At 36.8% G+C, this 20,955-nt stretch overlaps 1 pseudogene; it reads left to right on the top strand.

Annotated features, from left to right (window-relative positions):
- The first annotated feature begins 10,506 nt into the window (after positions 1-10,506).
- On the top strand, positions 10,507-20,425 carry LOC149204838 (26S proteasome non-ATPase regulatory subunit 8 homolog A pseudogene; annotated as a pseudogene).
- Positions 20,426-20,955: the final 530 nt, after the last annotated feature.

The following is a 20,955-nucleotide window of genomic DNA, read 5'->3' as shown; positions in this document are numbered from 1 at the left end:
AATATCAAAATATTGAGGATTGATAATGGAACCAAATATGAATCAAATGAGTTCAATGAATATTGTAGAGAAGATGGCATTAATAGGGAGACTACTACTGCATATACTCCCGAGAAAAATGCAGTTGTTGAAAGAAAGAATCATTCAATTATAGAAGCCACCCATGCCATGCTTCATGATCAAGGCCTTCAAAAATTCCTATGGGGAGAAGTTCCCAATACTGTTTTGTATGTTCAAAATAGATGCCCTCATCAAGCATTGGACTCCAAAATTCCTGAAGACGTTTTCAGTGGTAAGAAACTTGATGTTTCTCATTTTAGAATTTTTGGTAGCCCCATGAATTTTCATGCGCCAAAAGAAAAGAGAAGCAAATTGGATGCAGCTAGGAAGAAAGGAACATTTCTGGGCTACAATGAAACCTCAAAGGCATATAGAATCTATGTGCCTGGTCAAAGAGAAGTGAAAATAAGTCATAATGTCACCTTTGATGAAGATGTTGCCTTGGGAATATTAGGGACCTTACTATTCCAAGGAAGGGCAAAGAAGAAGATACATGAAAGTGGGGAGAATCACAGGATGAGTCAATTCTCGATGTTGAAGGACCAATGGATCCCATTGGTCTACCTCCCCATGAGCCCTACTCCTCAAGAAGGATACCCTCATGGCTTAGGGACACTATCAAAGATGCTGAGAGACATATTTCACCAAGGGGGACATTTCATGAAAGTAATAAGCCAAATAGGTACCAAGGGTACTTAGCTACCATGAGCACCATTGTTCAAATTGAGCCTTATACATTCAAAGAAGTTTTTAAGCACCAAGTTTGGAAGGATGCTATGAACGAAGAGTATGAGTCAATCATGAAAAATAATGACTGGGATGTGGTACCTAGACCCAAGGCCAAATATTTTGTCACCTTGAAATGGCTCTACAAGATGAAGCATGGAGCTGATGGAAGTGCTGAAAAGTTCAAGGCTAGGTTTCTTTCTCGAGGCTTCGATCAAAAATAAGGTGTAGACTATGATGAGATATTTCCACCAATTTCCCAATATACCACCATCCGTTTGATCATTGCTGTCTCTTCCTCTCAAGGAAATTTTTTTCATCAAATGGATGTCAAGACCACCTTCCTACATGGCTCACTTAAGGAGGAAGTATATGTTGAAAAACCCAAGCGGTTCGAAGTTCAATATTGGAAAACACATGTATGAAAGCTAAAGAAAGCCCTCTATGGATTGAAGCAAGATCCTCGAGCTTGGTATGAGAGGATTGATAACTATTTGATGAAGTTGGGTTTTACAAGAAGCGAAGTTGATATGAACCTTTACTTCAAGGTTGAAAATGATAGACCTCTCATCTTGGTACTTTATGTGGACAATCTATTTATGATAGGTGCAAGCCCTCTCATTCATCAATGCAAGAGGAAGTTGGCTTCCGAATTCGAGATGAAGGACCTAGGATTGATGCACTACTTCTTAGGCTTGGAGTTCTGGAAAAAGCCAGGTGAAATTTTCCTTTCACAAGAAAAATAGATTGTGAAGCTTCCAGTGGATGATCAACCTTGTGAGTCTATATTTCTTTATATATATATATATATATATATATATATATATATATAAGTTCTCAAATTTATTCTTAATAAATTGAGTCATAAAAAGTTAGGACATTCAATTTATAATAAGAAATTTAAAATCTTGGTTGCAAAGAGAAAAGAATTAAATGTCCCATATTACCAATTTTTTTCAAAAACATGCGTTGGCAAGTAGAAATGTCATTCATTTTTTTAATCCTCTAGTGATGCACAACGAATTCAAAATGCTTGAAACCAAAATTATTATTACAAAGGATTTACAATTATTTCCCCCTATAAATCAATGAAAATTAACACTTGTTAAATGTTACAACACACAAGTTATGGAGTGGAGATGGAATGAAAACTTGAAAACAAACCACCCTACTAATGACAATGACAATCAATTTGTTTATCACCATTGTTTACATGAAAGGACACTTGGAGGGGAAAGGAATGACAACTAGAATATATTGTAGCCATTGAATCTAATATAATAAAGGAATTAATTGTGAAACACTAAATGAGACATTGAAAGGTTCCCCACAATCTTTGGCATGGATTAAACAAATCACCATCCTTCAATGTATTGGAAACTTGGGTAGTAAAGAAATTTTAAGGTAAGAAGGCATATGCCCAAAAAAATCACTACGCAAAGAGTAAGTAAAATGATAAGAGGAATATTTAGTGAGAATCAAGGATAAAATAACTGTAGAAGGGAAATTTGTGTAGGAATAAAAAATAATGTCAAATACAGAGCGTTGGTCACCACATAAGATTTTTTAGACAACTTGGGAGGAAAAATTGGATATCTTAACTTTTCAAAAGAAATATGTGAAAATAACAAATGACATTTGAGGTTTTCCACCTCTCTAAGTATGAGTGGAAATTAGTAAACAAGATGGCATCCTTGAACATATAAAAAATGTATGGGTGTTACTGAAAGTGTTAAGGAAATAAGATATATTTCCAAATGAAATGTTGGACAAAAAACAAGAAAAATGATAAGAGAAATATTTAAACAGACAACAAGGAAGAGGGAATGGGAACATAAGGGAGATATGAGTAAGAAATGAAAAAAAAATGTCAAATAAGGAGAATCATTTCTCACCAGTTAACTTTTTTTAGATTACGTGGCAGCCAAAATTGTCAATCCCAACCACACATGAAAAATATTTAGGGAAACCAAGTGAATTTTGGGTTTCTCACCTTCTTTAGAATGAGAATATGAATTAAAAGAAATTCCATCCTTCAACGTACCAAAAAATTATGGCTGCAAAGAAAAGTAGCAAGAAAAGAAGGTAGATGCCAAAATGTAGTCCTTAGGAAAGGAACCACCAAAAAAAATAAGAGGATTGGAGTGATCAAGAAGGAAAAGGGAACAATTTTACAAGGGATAGATTAGGAAACTTCACTCTTTTGAAATGGAACAGCCAATGCAACCATGTAATCATTTTGTCTGCTAGTTGAATTCTCCGCAGGTGCTTGCTTATGAGCAAGAAGAGAGAACTACTGAAAGAAAACTCCCATAAAAACTTGTAAACATATTGAATCTTAATGAAATTCCAAAGTATGAGCCCTCCAGTTGACCTCAAGAATGTTGCAAAAGGATCTCTATAGGAACACATATTGATTTCCAACCCATCTAATACATTACTTCTTTTCTCTAGGCAGTCTTCATAACATGAATGTGAACTTTCATCTTTATCCTTACTTTCCTGATATCATTGCAAATTTTCAGATGTGCTTTGTACTGAGACTCTTGCTGAACAAGACAATGAAGCCAGTTGCCCAATCACATTTTTATCACCACTTTTTTGAAGCTTATTCCTAGCTAATGGAGAAAAACTTTGACTACAGATATCATCTAAAACACCAGCTATTGGATCATGAAAAACTTGGGAAGACTGTTGCAAACCTATTACATATTGGTTCCAATGAGACCCCATAATTTTCTATAAGCTTCTCATTCTTAATTGCAGATATACTATGAAAATTTCCCTTCAAAAACAGAAAGGTTTCAAAGCATAATGGTAAAGAAATTTCCTACATCATTTGATCATATATTTCAGTTTTCAAGTCTTCATCTGCAACCTGACATTCAATGGCATTCGAGGACTGAAAATTTGGATCTGAGGAGTCTTGATCAAGGATTTCATTGCCCTCTTGATTGTTAATATAAAAACTTAATGACTGCTGATTTCCAATTGCATAAAAGTTATCTCTGATGAACTAAAATTAAGCAAAACAAATAGGCAAAGATCCTTCACTTACTTCCAAACTTAATTCACTTTCCTCCTAACTACCATAGCTGATATGCATTGGCTAATCATTGTATTCAAGCTATTGAAACTAAAATTCCTCCTCCCACAAATTCGTTGTTGATTGGTCTGCAATATTTTCTTATGTTCGAAGAACATAATCATCGTCATACTGATCAAAACTATGCAAATCATCAATATAAAGAATATCATCAAACATAAATGTCAGATCAATAGATCTCTCCTCTGCTATCTGATCTATAAAATAATCATTATCAGATCTATGACAATTGGGATAAGAAATAAAATGTTTTGGATCACCGACTTGTTTTTCTTCAATCAACGAGCCATGGTCCTGAACATCATACTCATTCCTTGTGATGATTTTATGCATCATCTCTTCCACTGCACTTACCAAAATGTCAAGCTTTACCTCTAATGATGTTGAGTGCTCTGCATCTATGTTCTTCCTCTCTTCTGCCTTCAACTCTTCCCTTCTAATCAATAGATTAGCCTCTACATCTACTACACTATTCTGCATCTTCTCAAGTGTTGCAAGGTTCCTTTCCATCAACTGAAAATCCATTTTTGGACCAAATTCTTTCGCATAATACAAGAGAGCTGAGCCAGGAGGAGGTCTTATATTAGCAGGAATCAAACTATAGACTTCGTTAAATCTAGCAGAAGAATATTGTACTGTCTCCCCTTGTTGTCTTTTCAGTTGGTTATATTCTTCTAGAATCAAGAAAGGCTTCTCTTTTACAACCCACTTATCGAGGAAAACTTTGACAAACTATGGGAAATATGAGATGCTCACTGCAGGCAAGTTTTTGAACCAACTCTTGACTTTTCCTTGAAAAGAAAGATAAAACAACCTAATACTGACATCCTCTTCATCAACTTCAAAAAGGTCGAGGAAAGTCTCAAAATTCTGCATATGTCTCTCAGCAGTGATTTTGTTACATTCACCATCAAACCTTGGCAGATATAGGTAATGATTTTCAGGGAAAACATGGAATATAGGAGGTAAAATTAGAGGCTTATATCTATCCGAGATTGCAGCAGGTGTAAGACTATGTACACTAGTTGTAGGATAAGTTTAAGTCTCTTTAGACTCATCAACTCGAAAAGGATATGCACAAGTTTCAGGTAAGAGGTCGTGATCTTGATCAACATCAAAGGGAAATTTAGTATTTTCACTCTTCATATAGGCATAATCAAATACAATACATTGATCATCTTTTTCATACAAAAAACTCTGGAAAATTTTCAAGACGGTTTCAGGAAAGGAGAAGAAGTATTTTACAAGAAATTAAATTACATCTTGAATGCAATTCCATTTTGAGTACTTGACTTTTGCGAGTGATCCTTCCATATTCCTACTGGAAAGGTTGATCATCCAGTGGAATATTCAAACCTAGTTGATTAGTTTCAACGTAAATGTTCTGTAATCTGGATTTCTTTGACAACGGAGTTGCCAGGTAATAAAAAAAAAACTTATGGAGTCTATAAATCAATCTGAACTATGTGGAGTTGCTAGGTGAAAGATGCAGAGCCTTTTTGTGTCTGATCATTGTTCACCATCAGCAATGAGATCTCATCTTTGTTGTTCTTTCCCAAGGAAGATATATCACTCATTTCCCCAGCAACGACACCAAAAATTTTATCCCCTACAATGTCATAGGCTAGGGAGGAAATTGAAAGAGGTAACCTCAAACCACTTTCAGTTCAATAGCTATCCCTATTGAACAAGAGAGGTATCTCTCTAATGATTTGTCAATGAATAACTGAAAAGAAACCGATTTTAGGCTAGATGTATAAGTGTTATTTGAATATTTGAAAATTTAGGGTTTTTAGGTTTTCTAGACTAAGGATGAAAGCAGGCAATTAGGTCAAGGTATCAAGTGTGCAGTAACAGGCATAAAGAGGATCTAGATAGCATTATGTTTCAATGAACTTCAGATATAGTCAATGAAGTATAGGTTTGAGAATTTATGAAATCATAATGAGCATGTATTAGCATGAATTCATTAATCTTATAAGAAGAGAAACACAAGCATGATTTTCCACATAAACAGAGCTTTGAATCTAAGAATTTTGCGTACCATAAGAAGAAATCAAAGCATGTAAAGGGAGATGATTTCATCAATAAGAAATTGATATGAAAGGAAAATAACACCACAGACTCACTGAACAAGTATTCCTGAAAAATAGCTACAATTTCTCTTTGATTAACTGTATGAAAACATAACGTACAAGTGTCTCCACAAAATTCCAACCCCTCTCACTAAATAGGAATCATACATATTGACTCAAAACAACCATTTACCCACCTTCATGGGTCGAATCCCTAAGTGGTGGAATAGTTCCCAAGAATCTCTCAACCAACAAGAGAGACTAAGAAGGTTAAACACAAACTCTTCTTATATACTTTGATTTGAGTTTTTCGACCTTTATGAGGCTTAATTAAGCACAAAAACAACATATCATGCCAATAAATCCAATAATTACATCATCAAGTCTTTAAAATATCAAAATTACATCATAAAATGAAGATATGGAGAAAACGAAGTGAAAATGATAGCTACAGGTATAAGCGTAGCGCATTTGGCTATAAGAGTAGCGTGATCTTGCAAGCAAATTTTGGAAGCCTTCTAGAAGTCAAACTTTAAAAGTAAGAGAACGGTCAGCTACAATTTTTGGTATAGTTTCTTGAATAGCTTTAATTTTCAGAAATGGACAATGGGAAGGCCTTCAAAAATTGATTCTCCCGAAGTGGCTTTATGAGCGATGTGCCTACTTCAGAATAGTGGCAAAAAGTGACTTTTTCTCCTATCCAGTTTGTTGACATGCTTGAAAAAGTGGAAATTTGAGATCCTTAGGGAAATATCTATCCAAGGATATAAATTTTTTAGCATTTGGAGCTCTAATATGAAAGCGTAGTGCCATAGCATTGCGCTTATAAAAAATCTGGGTTTTTCTGCAAAAATAGGGCTCAAAGATGAAGTTATATCTCTCTAACCATAAGGCATTTTTGAAAATGGAGAGAGGTTTTTGTAGATAAGGATGTTGTGAAACAAAAAAAATCTCATTTTCTGGAAATTAAGTTTCATTTTCTCATAATCTGTGCCAAAAAAAATGACTAAAACATAAACTTTAACTTGATTTTTTTTTTCTAACATAGGTATCCATGAAAGTTGTATATCTCCCATTATATGATACCAGTGTAAACCCTGAAGTATTTTTTCCTTCCTTGGTGTATTATTAACAAAAACCTCTTTCAATTTTGTGAAATGCATCTCCATTTTCTCATAACCATCCTTTGAAAAAAAACTGGCCCTATGTGTGACAAATGATTTGTCCCATGGAATGATTTCTTGAAAAATGATGTAGAAATGATGTTTATGAGATGAAATGGCCTCATAATTTCTTATATGACCTCCCTTATGCCTCCTCTACTAAGATATCTCTGATCCCATAGAAAACCCTAGCTCAATGGGAGAGAAAATTAGGGTTTAGTGTAGGGAAAACAAGGGATTAGGGTAATTGATATGAATGAAGGGAAATAAAGGGGATAGGGGGCTTCTAAATTCTTAGGAAAAATTTTGGAGGTAGGGAGGGGACGTTAGAAAGTAGGGGAAAATGTATTTTCAAGGATTGAGTGAGGGGAAGGGGTCAAAAAGGGTGAAACATAGGCCTAGCCTATAAAAGTGTAAAATTGTGGTAATATGCTAGGGTTTGTGGGGAAATGGTGATTTTGAGGGATAGGATTGATCAAAAGTGTTTAGGAAGGTATATTAAGGATAAGGGAAGGTGTATGAGAATCAAGATACAAGTTTTGTTGATATTTTTACCATGGAGGTCATGAAACAAAGAAAAATGCCCTCGAAACCCTAGTAGAGGGAAATGAACTTTCCAAGAAAAACTGACAAACAAATATGGTAAACACCTAGCCACTTACCTGGATTTGATGTAATGAAACCTAAAGTTGATGATGAAATATTATGAAATGATGACTTGGGAACCCTAAAACCTAATGGGAACCTTGGCTGAATGAAATCATGATAAAAATGAATATGATGATGAAGACAACTAATGACTGAAGCACACTCAGCACAAAGGTGATATGAGACAGCAAGGAATAAAAATTATTTAAAAGGATTGGAGACAAAACTGAGACTACATCTAGTGACAAAATTTTTGCATGATGACCTAATGGAATGACAAAAATTTGATTGTGGGACCCTAACATGACATGATAAGGGCCCATTTGGTCACTGGTGATAGGAGGCACTGACTGACACTAGCATTGGCTCTGTTAAACACATACATTGTGAGGAAATATGAAAGATAAACATTATATTCTTTTTCTTATTCACAATGATACATATTTATAATACATAGGAGTGACCCTTGGTTTCATATTCCAAGTGGTCCCTTGGACTCCCTTTGGTTGTTCAGCTTCCAAGCCAACCTTTAGAGGATTAGGTGTCCAATATTCCCCCCCTTAATCCGAAGGGTTATGTATGATTCCAAGAAGAGAGTTGTAATACAAAACGTGCAAAAATGCATGGCAACACTAGGCTGAATGTGCTCTCTGAGATGTTGGCATCAAGGGAGGTGGGTTAAGGACAACCACCAATACTAGAATGCTTAGCTCAGTTCCCATAACTCTTCCAGGTCTGGCAAGAAGTTGAAGTCTTCTTCTAGAGGAAGTATTCCAGATTTTTTGGAGAGAGAAAACTTCAACCATGAAAGGGAGGTCTCACCCCACATAAAAGGGAGAACCTTAACCTGAAAAGGGAGGTCTCAACCTGTGAAGGTTTAAGGATTACCACCAACTTTGGAATGCTTAATGCAATTCCTAGAACTCTTCCAAAACTGACAAGAGGCTAAAGTATTCTATTATAGGAACTTTCGCCAATTCTTTGAAGAGGCATCACCAAATTAAGGCATGCTCAAGGGCGTCTTTGTCTCTAGTTACAAATTTGAATATGGTATGGCAGGTTATGGCTCAGGCTCTCTTGATATGGCTTTGAAGCTTGTAGATGACCATCATTTCCCCCCCTGTCAGATACAAGGTGAGATGATGGAGAAAACTCAACTGCAAGACTGTTCAATACTCTAGAAAAAGTTGGGACATATAACTTAAATATCTTCTTGGTTGTTGATGCCCATTGCGAAGAAGTGATCCATCCAAGATGAATCTTTGTTCTTGCAGGAGGCTTGTTTTGAAGCGTCTGTTTGAAGAATGACATGTTTTATGACAATGCTTACATGGATGAATATCAAAAAGGTGATCTTTCATATGGCCAACTTGGTCACACTGTTGGCATTTCACAATATGTTGTTGTTGCTATGGAAGAGGAGCAGAATCTAAAACAACTAAAGGTGAATTGTCATGAAGAAATCCAATACTCTAGAACTGGATAGGCTTTGAGTAATGTAGAATATGAAAGGAAACCTCCTTATCATATCTAAGACCTATTTTGTTCTTGTTATGGACAAGCTCTTCCCAAGGTCTGATGACCAATTTGGGAAGTGCAGGCTGAATTTATGCTTTTTCATTCAATTCTATTGTTGCATTAGGCACTGAATGTGAATCTTCCTCAACCTTACTGATTTTATCACTTGCTGGTTGTTGATGGGTGTTTGTTTTAACCTTGAACAGAGGATTTCTTTGAGAAAAAGACAATTTAGAATGACAAATCCCAGAAAGTAAAACCTAAAATGAAATATGTTGAAGTTTATCTCACTGGAACTGGGACTCCAACTGCAAAAATTCCATGTTTTCTTGTGCATTTTGTAGATAGATTTTAAAGTCGAAAAGAGTTTCCTTATTGATTTTTACCATCCCATCAACACCTGAATGTATCAAAGTATTTAACAACTCTAATGCATTATCAATTCTGGTCATTTTCTTCATTATCAAACTTACACTTTAAATAAACTGATCCCAAATATTAACCAATGAGGAAGAAGAAAAAGCCACTCACAATTCAATGTTACTGCAATATCCTCTGTAAATGTGCACCAAACAACCAATGTACAATATCTCTATTCAATGTACATACCAGGACTTAAATGCAAAGACTTAATCCTTCAACCAACTAGCAACAATGACTGTAATCCACTACATATGCATAAGAGTTACATCATGACCAACATAAAAAATTAAATAGAGCGACCAACATTACTCACTACAGATATAACTAGCCTATACCTCACATCAGAAAAGTATTCATAAATTTCTTGACTTTATCCTTCCTCGATAATTTGTGGGAACTCATCAATTTTCCTTACTTAAAAATAATCCCTTGCTATTGAGCCTCTCAAGGCCTTGAAGGATGGTTGAAAGCTTGAAGTTTTTGTATTATTTTTGTTTATAAAAGATGCCCACCTTTAGTGTTATTGCCTTTGACAGATGCTCAAAGCCATGGGTTTATTTCTCTAGCTCTCTATGTTACCCCTGCTCACAATACTCTTCCACTCCTAAGGATTCAACATCACAAGGCTCGGAGCTAACCTTTTCATAACTATTTTCCTGTTGAACCTATTTATTATTCAGTTTTTCCCTTTGGCTTTAACTTGCAGCGAAAGTATTCTTAGTAACTAGTTGCAGGGTTTGAAGGTGTTGAAATAGCGAATTATCGTCATTTCAAAGAAAGGAAAGCCATGGAAGGCACACTCTTGAATGTATCTCAAGTATTCATTTACTTCAAAGCTGTTTATACTAGAAATGATCTGTCAACATGTTCAACTTTACCGTCTCCACTGAAGGTTATGTTGACAGGATTTCCAACCCTCCCTCCCTTGTAGTGTGAATCACTTGCAACGATTCATGAGCTGATTGTTGGCATTATGATACATATGTTGTACTTGATGGCAACCCACTCATCTCAGATGATAAATTATAGTGCAGCAAAGTTCACGCACTTTCATGAAGATAAAAGTTTCTTTCATGTAGAGAAAAGTTCACGCACTTTCATGAAGATAAAATTTTCTTTCTTGTAGAGAAAAGTTCACGCACTTTCATGAAGATAAAAGGTTCTTTCATGTAAAGAAAAGTTCACGCACTTTCATGGAGAGAAAAGTTTCTTTCATGTAGAGAAAATTTCATGCACTTTCATGTAGAGAAAAGTTTCTTTCATATAAAGAAAAGTTCACACACTTTCATGCAAAGAAAAGTTCCTTTCATGAAGAGAAAAGTTCACGCACTTTCATGGTTGGCTCATGGTATTAGTCCAACAGTTTTTGGTCCTATGGTTTTGGTCTGTGGTATTGCATCAAAAAGTGTTGACCCCAAGTATTGGGTTCATGGTATTGTGTTATTATGGTTTTGGACCGTGGTATTGTGAAAGGCCTAAGACTATAAAAGAGGAAGGAGATCATTTGGCAAGGAAATCAATCTGAATGAATTGAATATCTAATAAGTGCTAGATCTGAAATATTTGTTATTGGGGTTATGGTGCAGATCTGGATCTGAATGAAGGAGGAACCTTAGCACATAAAGAAGGATAAGTTCTATTGATGGGTCATAATCTTTAAGCTTGAATAATAGTATCTTTGTATGATTTTGATCCGTTATATGAGGCGCATGCTTGATCTATAAATCTGACAATCTGGGTTAATTAGTGTCTGAATATTTGAAAGAATGAATTATTCTTTATAGATCTGTACGCAGGTTCAGTGAAGTGAAAGAGTGTATACACGCTGGTCCAGTGACTGAAAACGGCTTATACGTAGGTTGGTCCAAACACAAGAGCGTATGCCTGCAGGTTTTAGGTTGTTGAAGTAGCGTATATCTTTTAAATTATGATCTAGCTGCCTTTATTTATTGCTGCAGTATTCTGGGTTCAGAATTTGGTGTGTGGTTACTGTTACTGTGTTCTGGGTACAACTGTCAGAGAAGTGTTTACTAGATTCAGTGCTAATTGGGGAAAAGGAGATTGTTTGATGCAGATATACTTGATGATTGATTGATGTTCATGGATCCAGTCTGAAAATTTATGAAACGTGGTCCCTGGAAGAAAGAGAAGGTTGTAGCCTTCAGTAGGCCAGCACCTACGTACTAGTATCTTGGTTAGTACAAGATCTAAGGGGGTTGTAGCTCCCTTCTAGGAGAAGCTGGAAAACGAGAGAGGGTTGTAGCTCTCTGCAGGTTGTAGCCTGTGTACTGGTAAAGGACTGCACCAGTACATTGTAAAAGGAAGTTTCTAATTAAAGAAAGATAGAGACGAATTGCAACAGGTGGTTTTCACCCACATCGGGTTTCCACCTTATATCTTGTGTTCTTGTGTGTGACTGGCTTATGTTCTGTTTTACTGGTCTGGTTACTATCTATTTCACTTTGATACACAGATTCATAATCAACATCTGAAAGATAAAGTAAATCATAAGTTTGCATTGTATATGTGGGTTTCCTTCTACATAGTTCCGTATATACGCGGGTTTTACTATCTAAAGTAGCGTATATCCTCTGAATTTTAAAAAGGGAATATTTGGCTTGATAATACTGATTCACCCCCCCCCCCCCTCTCAGTATTATTTCCAACAATTGGTATCAGAGTAGGTCCTTCTGAAGAAGCTTGATTGCTTGGAGGAAGATCCATCATCATGAGCCACTACGAGAGAGAAGCATCTATTAGGCCATATTTTTTATGGGACAAACTTTGTATATTGGAGGGTAAGAGTTACTGCCTATATTCAATCTCTTGGTACAGAAGTCTGGGATATCATCGATACAGGGTACACTTTTCCATCAACAACTCCTACAGATCCGGCTGAGAAGAAGAAATATGAAACAAATGAAAAGGCAGTCAATACCCTATTAAGATGTCTATCTCAATCAGAATTTGTCAAGGTTATGCAGTATAAATCCGCAAAGGATATATGGGACAATATTGTTCTAAGCTATGAAGGAGATGAACAGGTAAAACGAGCAAAACTTCAAACCCTCAGAATTTAGTATGAAAATCTCAGAATGCACAATGATGAAAGTGTGGCTAACTATTTCCTTCATGTAGATGAGATTGTTAATTGTATGAAAAACTTGGGTGAAGAAATAAACGAGGCTGTTGTGGTTGAAAAAGTTCTAAGATCTTTGTCCCCTAGGTTTGAACCTAAAGTTTCTGCAATAGAAGAAAAAGAGAATCTACGAAACCTTACCATGTCACAGCTGCACGGGATTCTAACTACTTATGAAATGAGGAAAGGAGGACCATCGAACAAGAGAGAAGTTGTTTTCAAGGCTTCAGGCAAAGGAGACTACTATGAGTCAAGACACGTGTCAGAAGAAGAAGAAGAATCAAATTTTGTCAAGAATCTTCAACGGGGTGATGGAAGATTCTGAGGTAAGTTACCTTTCAAATGCTTTGCTTGTGGAAGAGTTGGTCATTATGCTGCCAAGTGTCCTCATAAGGGTAAGATTGACAAAGGGAAGGAACCTGTTAGATGGAACAAGAAACAGAATGCAACTAAGAAAAGTTACTACACTCATGAAGACAGTGATGGCCTATCAAATAGTGACGAAGATGAATGAGGTAATGATTATAAATTTATAATGGCTTTTGAAGATGATGATTACATGGACGCTATAGATGTAGATGTTTTTTATGAAGAGATTTCTAGACTCAAAACATGTTTAGAAGAAAAGGATATGATCATTGATACTCTGCAATTCCAACTTGATGAAAAAGAAAAATTTCTTGAGAAGTTAGAATGTGAAATTGTTGGCCTTAGGAAAGAAATTGAGAAAACAAAGGCTCTTAATCTTAAATTTGTTAAAGGATCTGAAACTCAGGATGATATTATCAATGTACAGCGTTCTCCACTATTCAAGACAAGTCTCGGGTATAATGGAGAAGCATCTCAAGCATCCACCTCAAAGAGTTATCTTGATGCAGCAAGGAGGAATGAGAAAAAGCCCAATGGAGATCACCAGGTTAAACAGGGACGAATTACATCAAGAATAAACAAATACTACTAGGTAAACCAGGGGCAATCCATCTTAAGAGTGAACAAAAGCTACAACCAGCCACAGGTAAAAACTTCTCAATTTGCTTCAAGAATGGATGACAATAGAAACTACAGTCAAATGGCTGGTAGATTTGATAATCGCATAAGTTTCTTCAATGGCCAATGTTTCTCTTGCCATAACTTTGGTCACAAAGTAGCTCAATGTGTTGCCTATAAGACAATCATGACTAGAGAAGCTCAAAAACAAAGAAGTATGACTGGGATTACGAATAGGACCTATAACAACTTTTCGGCCCTTAAAAATGAAATTGAATGTTCTATTTGTAATAACTTCGGTCATGAAGATTCTGAATGCAGGAGCAAGTTTTGGCAGACAAAGGAACAAGCCTCAAGCACCAGAACATGGAGAATAAAGGAACCACAACCAGAAAGATGTGGGATAGCTTTTTATGCAGAAGGACAGGAAAATATATGGTACATCGACAGTGGGTGTTCAAAGCATATGATAGATGACAAAGAAAAACTTGAATCATATAGTGTTTTAGAAAAGGGAAAGAAAGTTTCTTTTGGAAATGATATCCCTGCAGTCATAAAAGGGATAGGCACTACTCAGTTTAAAGAAAATGTCAAAGCTGGAAATGTTTTGTATGTTGATGGCTTGAATCGAGGTAATATTTCGATCAAATGGATGTAGTGTTTGTGATCTTGATATAGGAAAAACAGTGATCAAAGGTAGAAGAACTCCAAATAATTTATACATATTTGAAGAAGGACACCAACAATGCTATTTGAGCAAGGATGATGAACACTGGTTATGGCACCGGACGTTGGGGCATCTAAGCTTTTCACAAATAAGGAAAGCATGCAAATACCAGGTAGTTCGTGGTCTTCCAGATATCAAAATTCCAGACAACACAATATGAAAATCATGTCAGTTTGGTAAGAAAACCAGAACTAACTTCCCTGAGAAGGAAGGATTAGCTAGGAGGCCTCTTGAGCTAGTCCATACAGATGTATGTGGTCCATTTAGGACAAGGTCACCTCGAGGAGAAGAATACTTTATATTATTCATTGACGACTTCTCCAGGATGGTTTGGTTAGGACTTATGAAGCACAAAGACGAAGCATTCGAAAAATTCAAATCCTTCAAAGCCTTGGCTGAAAACGAATCAGATCACAAAATTAAGTGCCTCAGGTCCCACAGAGGTGGGGAGTTTACCTCAAATGAATTTTTAGATTTCTGTGAAGAACATCGAATAAGAAGGGAATTCTCTACAGCTAGGACTCCTCAGCAAAATGGAGTGGTGGAAAGGATGAACAGAACGATCCAACAAATGGCTTGTGCTATGCTTGATGAGTCTGGAACTCCCGCAACCTTCTGGGGTGAAGCTGCATTTACTGCGATTGTTATTCTCAACAAAACAAATGTCCGAGTGAACAGCACTCAAACTCCTCATGAGCTCTGGTATGGTGGGACTCCTTCGGTAAAGAATTTCAAAATTTTTGGAAGCAAATGCTATATTAAGAATAATGATGAAAAACTTGGCAAACTTGAACCTAGAGAAGATGAAGGCATTCTCCTTCGTTATTCTCCCCACAGCAAAGCATATAAGTGTTACAATAAAAGACTTGGAAGAATTGTTGATAGCATTGCTGTAGTGGTTGATGAAAAAGGATACATTCCTAGGCAAGTAAATTATGAAAATATTGAAGAGGATGAAGACTACTCTCCAAATCAGACTGATGATGAAGAAGAACCTCAAGAGACACCAGAGGAGCAGATAAGGATAGAAGAGAAGACTCCATCCAAGTACGTTTAGAATTATCATCCAGAATCTCAGATTTTGGGGCAGAAAGAGGTAGGTGTACAAACAAGAAGAACAACTGCAGAAGCCTCAAGCTATTTGGCATTGCTCTCCTCCACTGAACCTCAAAATGTAAAAGAGGCATGCAAATATGAATGCTGGGTCAAGGCAATGGATGAAGAACTTGAGCAGATCGAAAAGAATAACACTTGGGAGTTGGTTCCTAGACCAAAAGATAAGAATGTCATAGGGACAAAATGGATCTTTAAAAACAAGTTGAATGAAAATGGGGAAGTGATTAGAAACAAGGCCAGACTTGTTTGTAAAGGGTATGCTCAACAAGAAGGTATAGACTTTGAAGAAACTTTTGCTCCCGTTGCTAGACTTGAGGCCATCCGAATGTTCCTTGCTCTCTCAAGCTTTCAGAAGTTCAAAGTATTTCAAATGGACGTGAAATCAACCTTTCTGAATGGAGACTTAGAAGAAGAAGTGTACATTGAGCAACCAGATGGCTTCATCCTTGGGAATGATCCAAATCTTGTATGCAGACTAAAAAAGGCTCTCTATGGTCTTAAACAGGCTCCAAGGGCTTGGTACTACCATTTGGACAAATATCTTCATCAACAGGGTTTTTCAAAAGGATCACCAGATAGCAATCTTTATATAAAAATTGAAAATGACATATTGCTAATACTTGTTGTGTATGTAGATGATATTATCTTTGGCAGCAATGAAGAAGCTATGAGTCAAAGCTTTTCCTTGGTAATGCAGAAAGAATTCGAAATGTATTTGCTTGGAGAACTGACATATTTTCTTGGATTGCAAATCCAACAAAATGAAGGCGGTATATTTTTGTCTCAAACCAAGTATCTCAAGCAGATCTTGAAGATATGGCATGGAAGATGTAAAACTAGTATGTACCTCTATGGTTACAGGATGCAGCCTCAGTGCAAATGATGAATCTGCAGCAGTGCATCAACCAACCTATAGATCCATGATTGGAAGTCTTCTTTATTTGACAGGTACTCTACCAGACATCATGGATGCAGTGGGAATAGTTGGAAGATTTCAAGAAAATCCTATAGAAACCCATCTTCAGGCAGTAAAGAGAATTTTCAAGTATCTTCAAGGAACTCAAAACTATGGCTTATGGTATCCTAGAGATACAGATCTCACTCTACATGCTTATATAGATGCAGATTGGGCTGGAAGCGTGGATGATAGAAAGAGCATAAGTCATGGAGAATTCTTTATGGGTTCCAGATTAGTATCTTGGTTCAGCAAGAAACAGAGTTCGATTGCTTTATCTACAACTGAAGTGGAATATGTGGCTGCTGCATCTTGTTGCACTCAACTTCTTTGGATGATGCAAACCTTGCAGGACTTTCAAATCACTTGTACACCACCTATCTCCATATTATGTGATAAGACAAGTGCAATCAGCATTTCTAAGAACCTAGTCATGCATTCAAAAACCAAGCATATACCAATCAAGTATCACTTTCTCCGGGAACAAGTGTTGGAACAAAAGGTCAAGTTGGAGTATGTTCCTTCTAAGGAACATGTTGCTGATATTCTCACCAAACACTGCCCAAGGAGACATTTGAATACCTCAGATAGAAGCTGGGGGTAGTTGATGCATCATCTTGCTGTTAAATCTTATCTATTTTAGAGAAAAATGGGTGTACGCGAGTTTCCTGAGGACGATCCGCGTACATACGCAGGTTTGTGTAGATATAGTCGCGAATATGGAGGCTTGATGGATATCATTAGGGACAGGCTCTGGTTATGGTGGAGATAATCTGAATTGGGTCTGAGAGAGACCTTCTGGCACAGGTTCGGGGGGAGCAGATAAACTTCTAATGATGCATTGTTGGCATTACCTTAGAAGCTTTTGGTTCTAGTTCACAGTTGTTGTTGGTTTCAGGTGGAACAAATGCAAAGGAAGAACATAAGGAAATCATGGTTGCTGATCTGAATGGTGATTAACAGATGTTGCTACTATCAGTTTTTGGTGTCTTTCATAAGTATTGCTCTAGATATTTCGTCTCTATGGTGTCAAGGTCATGTAACGGCCTATCTTGGTTTCCCCACTATTCCTGGGATGAAGATGTAATGTTGTTGGTTGTCATATGTACATTTCTGATGTATCCCCACTTGTTTGGGTGGATGATCCCCACTTGGTTGGGTGATGGATGTATTTATTGAGTCTTTTGGTGATAGGATGGTCTTTTATGATGTATAAGTCATTGTTCTTCTTGTAAAACATATTTTTGCAAACCTTGCTTATAGTCAGGGGGAGAATGAACAACACACTTCAGCAGAGCAGAGACTTCAGCATGTACTCAGAGGAAGCATGGACAGAGTGGTACACCTTGGCATATACAAAGGGGGAGCTCATTCAGAGATTTCAGCAGGTACTCAGGGGGAGTATGGGCAGTGGAAAGTTTATCTAGGAAAGAGATTATCTTGGTCTGCCCTTTGCCCTTGATGACAAAGGGGGAGAGTGATTGGTTGTTGTTGCCATCAAGTCCAAAGGGGGAGATTGTTGGCATTATGATACATATGTTGTACTTGATGGCAACCCACTCATCTCAGATGATAAATTATAGTGCAGCAAAGTTCACGCACTTTCATGAAGATAAAAGTTTCTTTCATGTAGAGAAAAGTTCATGTACTTTCATGAAGATAAAAGTTTCTTTCATGTAGAGAAAAGTTCACACACTTTCATGAAGATAAAAGGTTCTTTCATGTAAAGAAAAGTTCACGCACTTTCATGAAGAGAAAAGTTTCTTTCATGTAGAGAAAATTTCACACACTTTCATGCAGAGAAAAGTTTCTTTCATATAGAGAAAATTTCACGCACTCTCATACAGAGAAAATTTCCTTTCATGAAGAGAAAAGTTCACGCACTTTCATCGTTGGCTCATGGTATTAGTCCAACAGTTTTTGATCCTATGGTTTTGGTCTGTGGTATTGCATCCAAAAGTGTTGACCCCAAGTATTGGGTTCATGGTATTGTGTTTTATGGTTTTGGACCGTGGTACTGTGAAAGGCATAAGACTATAAAAGAGGAAGGAGATCATTTGGCAAGGCAATCAATCTGAATGAATTGAATATCTAATAAGTGCTAGATCTGAAATATTTGTGATTGGGGTTATGGTGCAGATCTGGATCTGAATGAAGGAGGAACCTTAGCGCATAAAGAAGGATAAGTTCTATTGATGGGTCATAATCTTTAAGCTCGAATAATAGTATCTTTGTATGATTTTGATATGTTATATGAGGTGCATGCTTGATCTATAAATCTGACAATCTATGTTAATTAGTGTCTGAATATTTGAAAGAATGAATTATTCTTTATAGATCTATACATAGGTTCAGTCAAGTGAAAGAGCGTATACACGCTGGTTCAGTGAATGAAAACGACGTATACGTAGGTTGGTCCAAACACAGGAGCGTATGCACACAGGTTTCAGGTTGTTGAAGTAGCGTATATCTTTTAAATTATGATCTAGCTGCCTCTGTTTATTGCTGCAGTATTCTGGGTTCAGAATTTGGTGTGTGGTTACTGTTACTGTGTTCTGGGTACAACTGTCAGAGAAGTGTTTACTTGATTCAGTGCTAATTGGGGAAAAGGAGATTGTTTGATGCATATATACTCGATGATTGATTGATGTTCATGGATCCAGTCTGAAAATTTATGAAACGTGGTCCCTGGAAGAAAGAGAAGGTTATATCCTTCAGTAGGCCAGCACCTACGTACTAGTATCTTGGCTAGTACAAGAGCTAAGGGGGTTGTAGCTCCCTTCCAGGAGAAGCTGGAAAACGAGAGAGGGTTGTAGCTCTCTGCAGGTTGTAGCCTGCGTACTGGTAAAGGATTGCACCAGTACATTGTAAAAGGAAGTTTCTAATTAAAGAAAGATAGAGACGAATTGCAGCAGGTGGTTTTCACCCACATTGGGTTTCCACCTTATATCTTGTGTTCTTGTGTGTGACTGTCTTCTTTTCTGTTTTACTAGTCTGGTTACTATCTATTTCACTCAAATACACAGATTAATAATCAACATCTGAAAGATAAAGTATATCATAAGTTTTCATTGTATACGCGGGTTTCCTTCTAGATAGTTGCGTATATACACGGGTTTTACTAACTGAAGTAGCGTATATCCTTAGAATTTTAAAAAGGGAATATTTGGCTTGATAATACTGATTCACCCCCCCCCCCTCTCAGTATTATTTCCAACACTGATGCTAGCAAGGGATCTTTTTTAGCATGTTGTTGTTCTCAGTGTAAAAACTAAAGATCAAGATGCCTTTGCGAGGGACTTGTTGTAGCTGAAGCTATATTACACAGATACAAGAGATCTTATTCCACCAACTGCTCAGGAATATCTAATCCTGGGGCTCAATTTACTATGTCTTTTGGTGCAAAATAGAATAGTAGAATTTCACACATAGTTGGAGCTCCTTTCACCTGAGGCACTTGAGAATCCATGCATTAATCATGTTGTCAATTAGAGAAATCATTCATGAAAGGTGCCTATAATCGTGTTCTCAGTGCTCGGCAGGCAGTCCCGTGAGAAACTTATGTTTATTTCATGGATCTTCTTGCAAAAACTATCACAGATGAAATCACAGGCTGCAGTGAGAAGGCATATGATTATTTGTCACTACAGGATGCTAAGCAAATCTTTATTCTCTTCCCTTCTTTACTCTTTGCCCGAAGATCTTTGTCTTGCTCCCATTCAAATTCCATGAGGATCTTCAAACCAATCCGTTTTCTCATGAGCCTTGCATTTGCAAAATAATTTGAGTTTATAATCATTCATCACACCAGATCATATCAAAATAGAAAGAAGAATCCAAATAGTATAGTAGAGGGTGTTCACAAAGGAAAAGTCCGGTGATAACTTGATAAATGCCGCAAATATAACTCGATTGAATATTCTTTTCCCATCAAATAATATCTAATCGAATGCTCGTAAATGTGGGTCATCGAGTCAAACCAAAAGAATCCATCGCGATTAGTACTTCCACCCTTGCCAATTCTCTACCAGAAGAATGGCCAAGAGAAAACCCAACACAGGAAGAAACAAAGGCCATTAATAACTCCATTCGGTATAATAAAAAAATAGTCAAATCCCGGTGCCAAGGAGCAGAAAATATATTAACAAAAACTGGAGCACAGTGAATAACCGGGGAGTGTAAGCAAAGAGAATTAACGTAATGATCGGGGAGTGTAATTGGAGTGGTATAAAACACATATAAAACTACCACGCTCATTGCACCAACAAAGAAACTGCCGAGGACAACGTTGAGGAGGTTTTAGGCCTGACAC

The sequence above is a fragment of the Pinus tabuliformis genome, chromosome 1_2 (assembly GCF_031772625.1).
Source record: "Pinus tabuliformis cultivar Carrire ecotype Pingquan chromosome 1_2, CPIR1, whole genome shotgun sequence".
In the NCBI taxonomy this organism is placed as follows: Eukaryota; Viridiplantae; Streptophyta; class Pinopsida; order Pinales; family Pinaceae; genus Pinus; species Pinus tabuliformis.
This window is presented reverse-complemented; position numbering and strand designations above follow the sequence as displayed.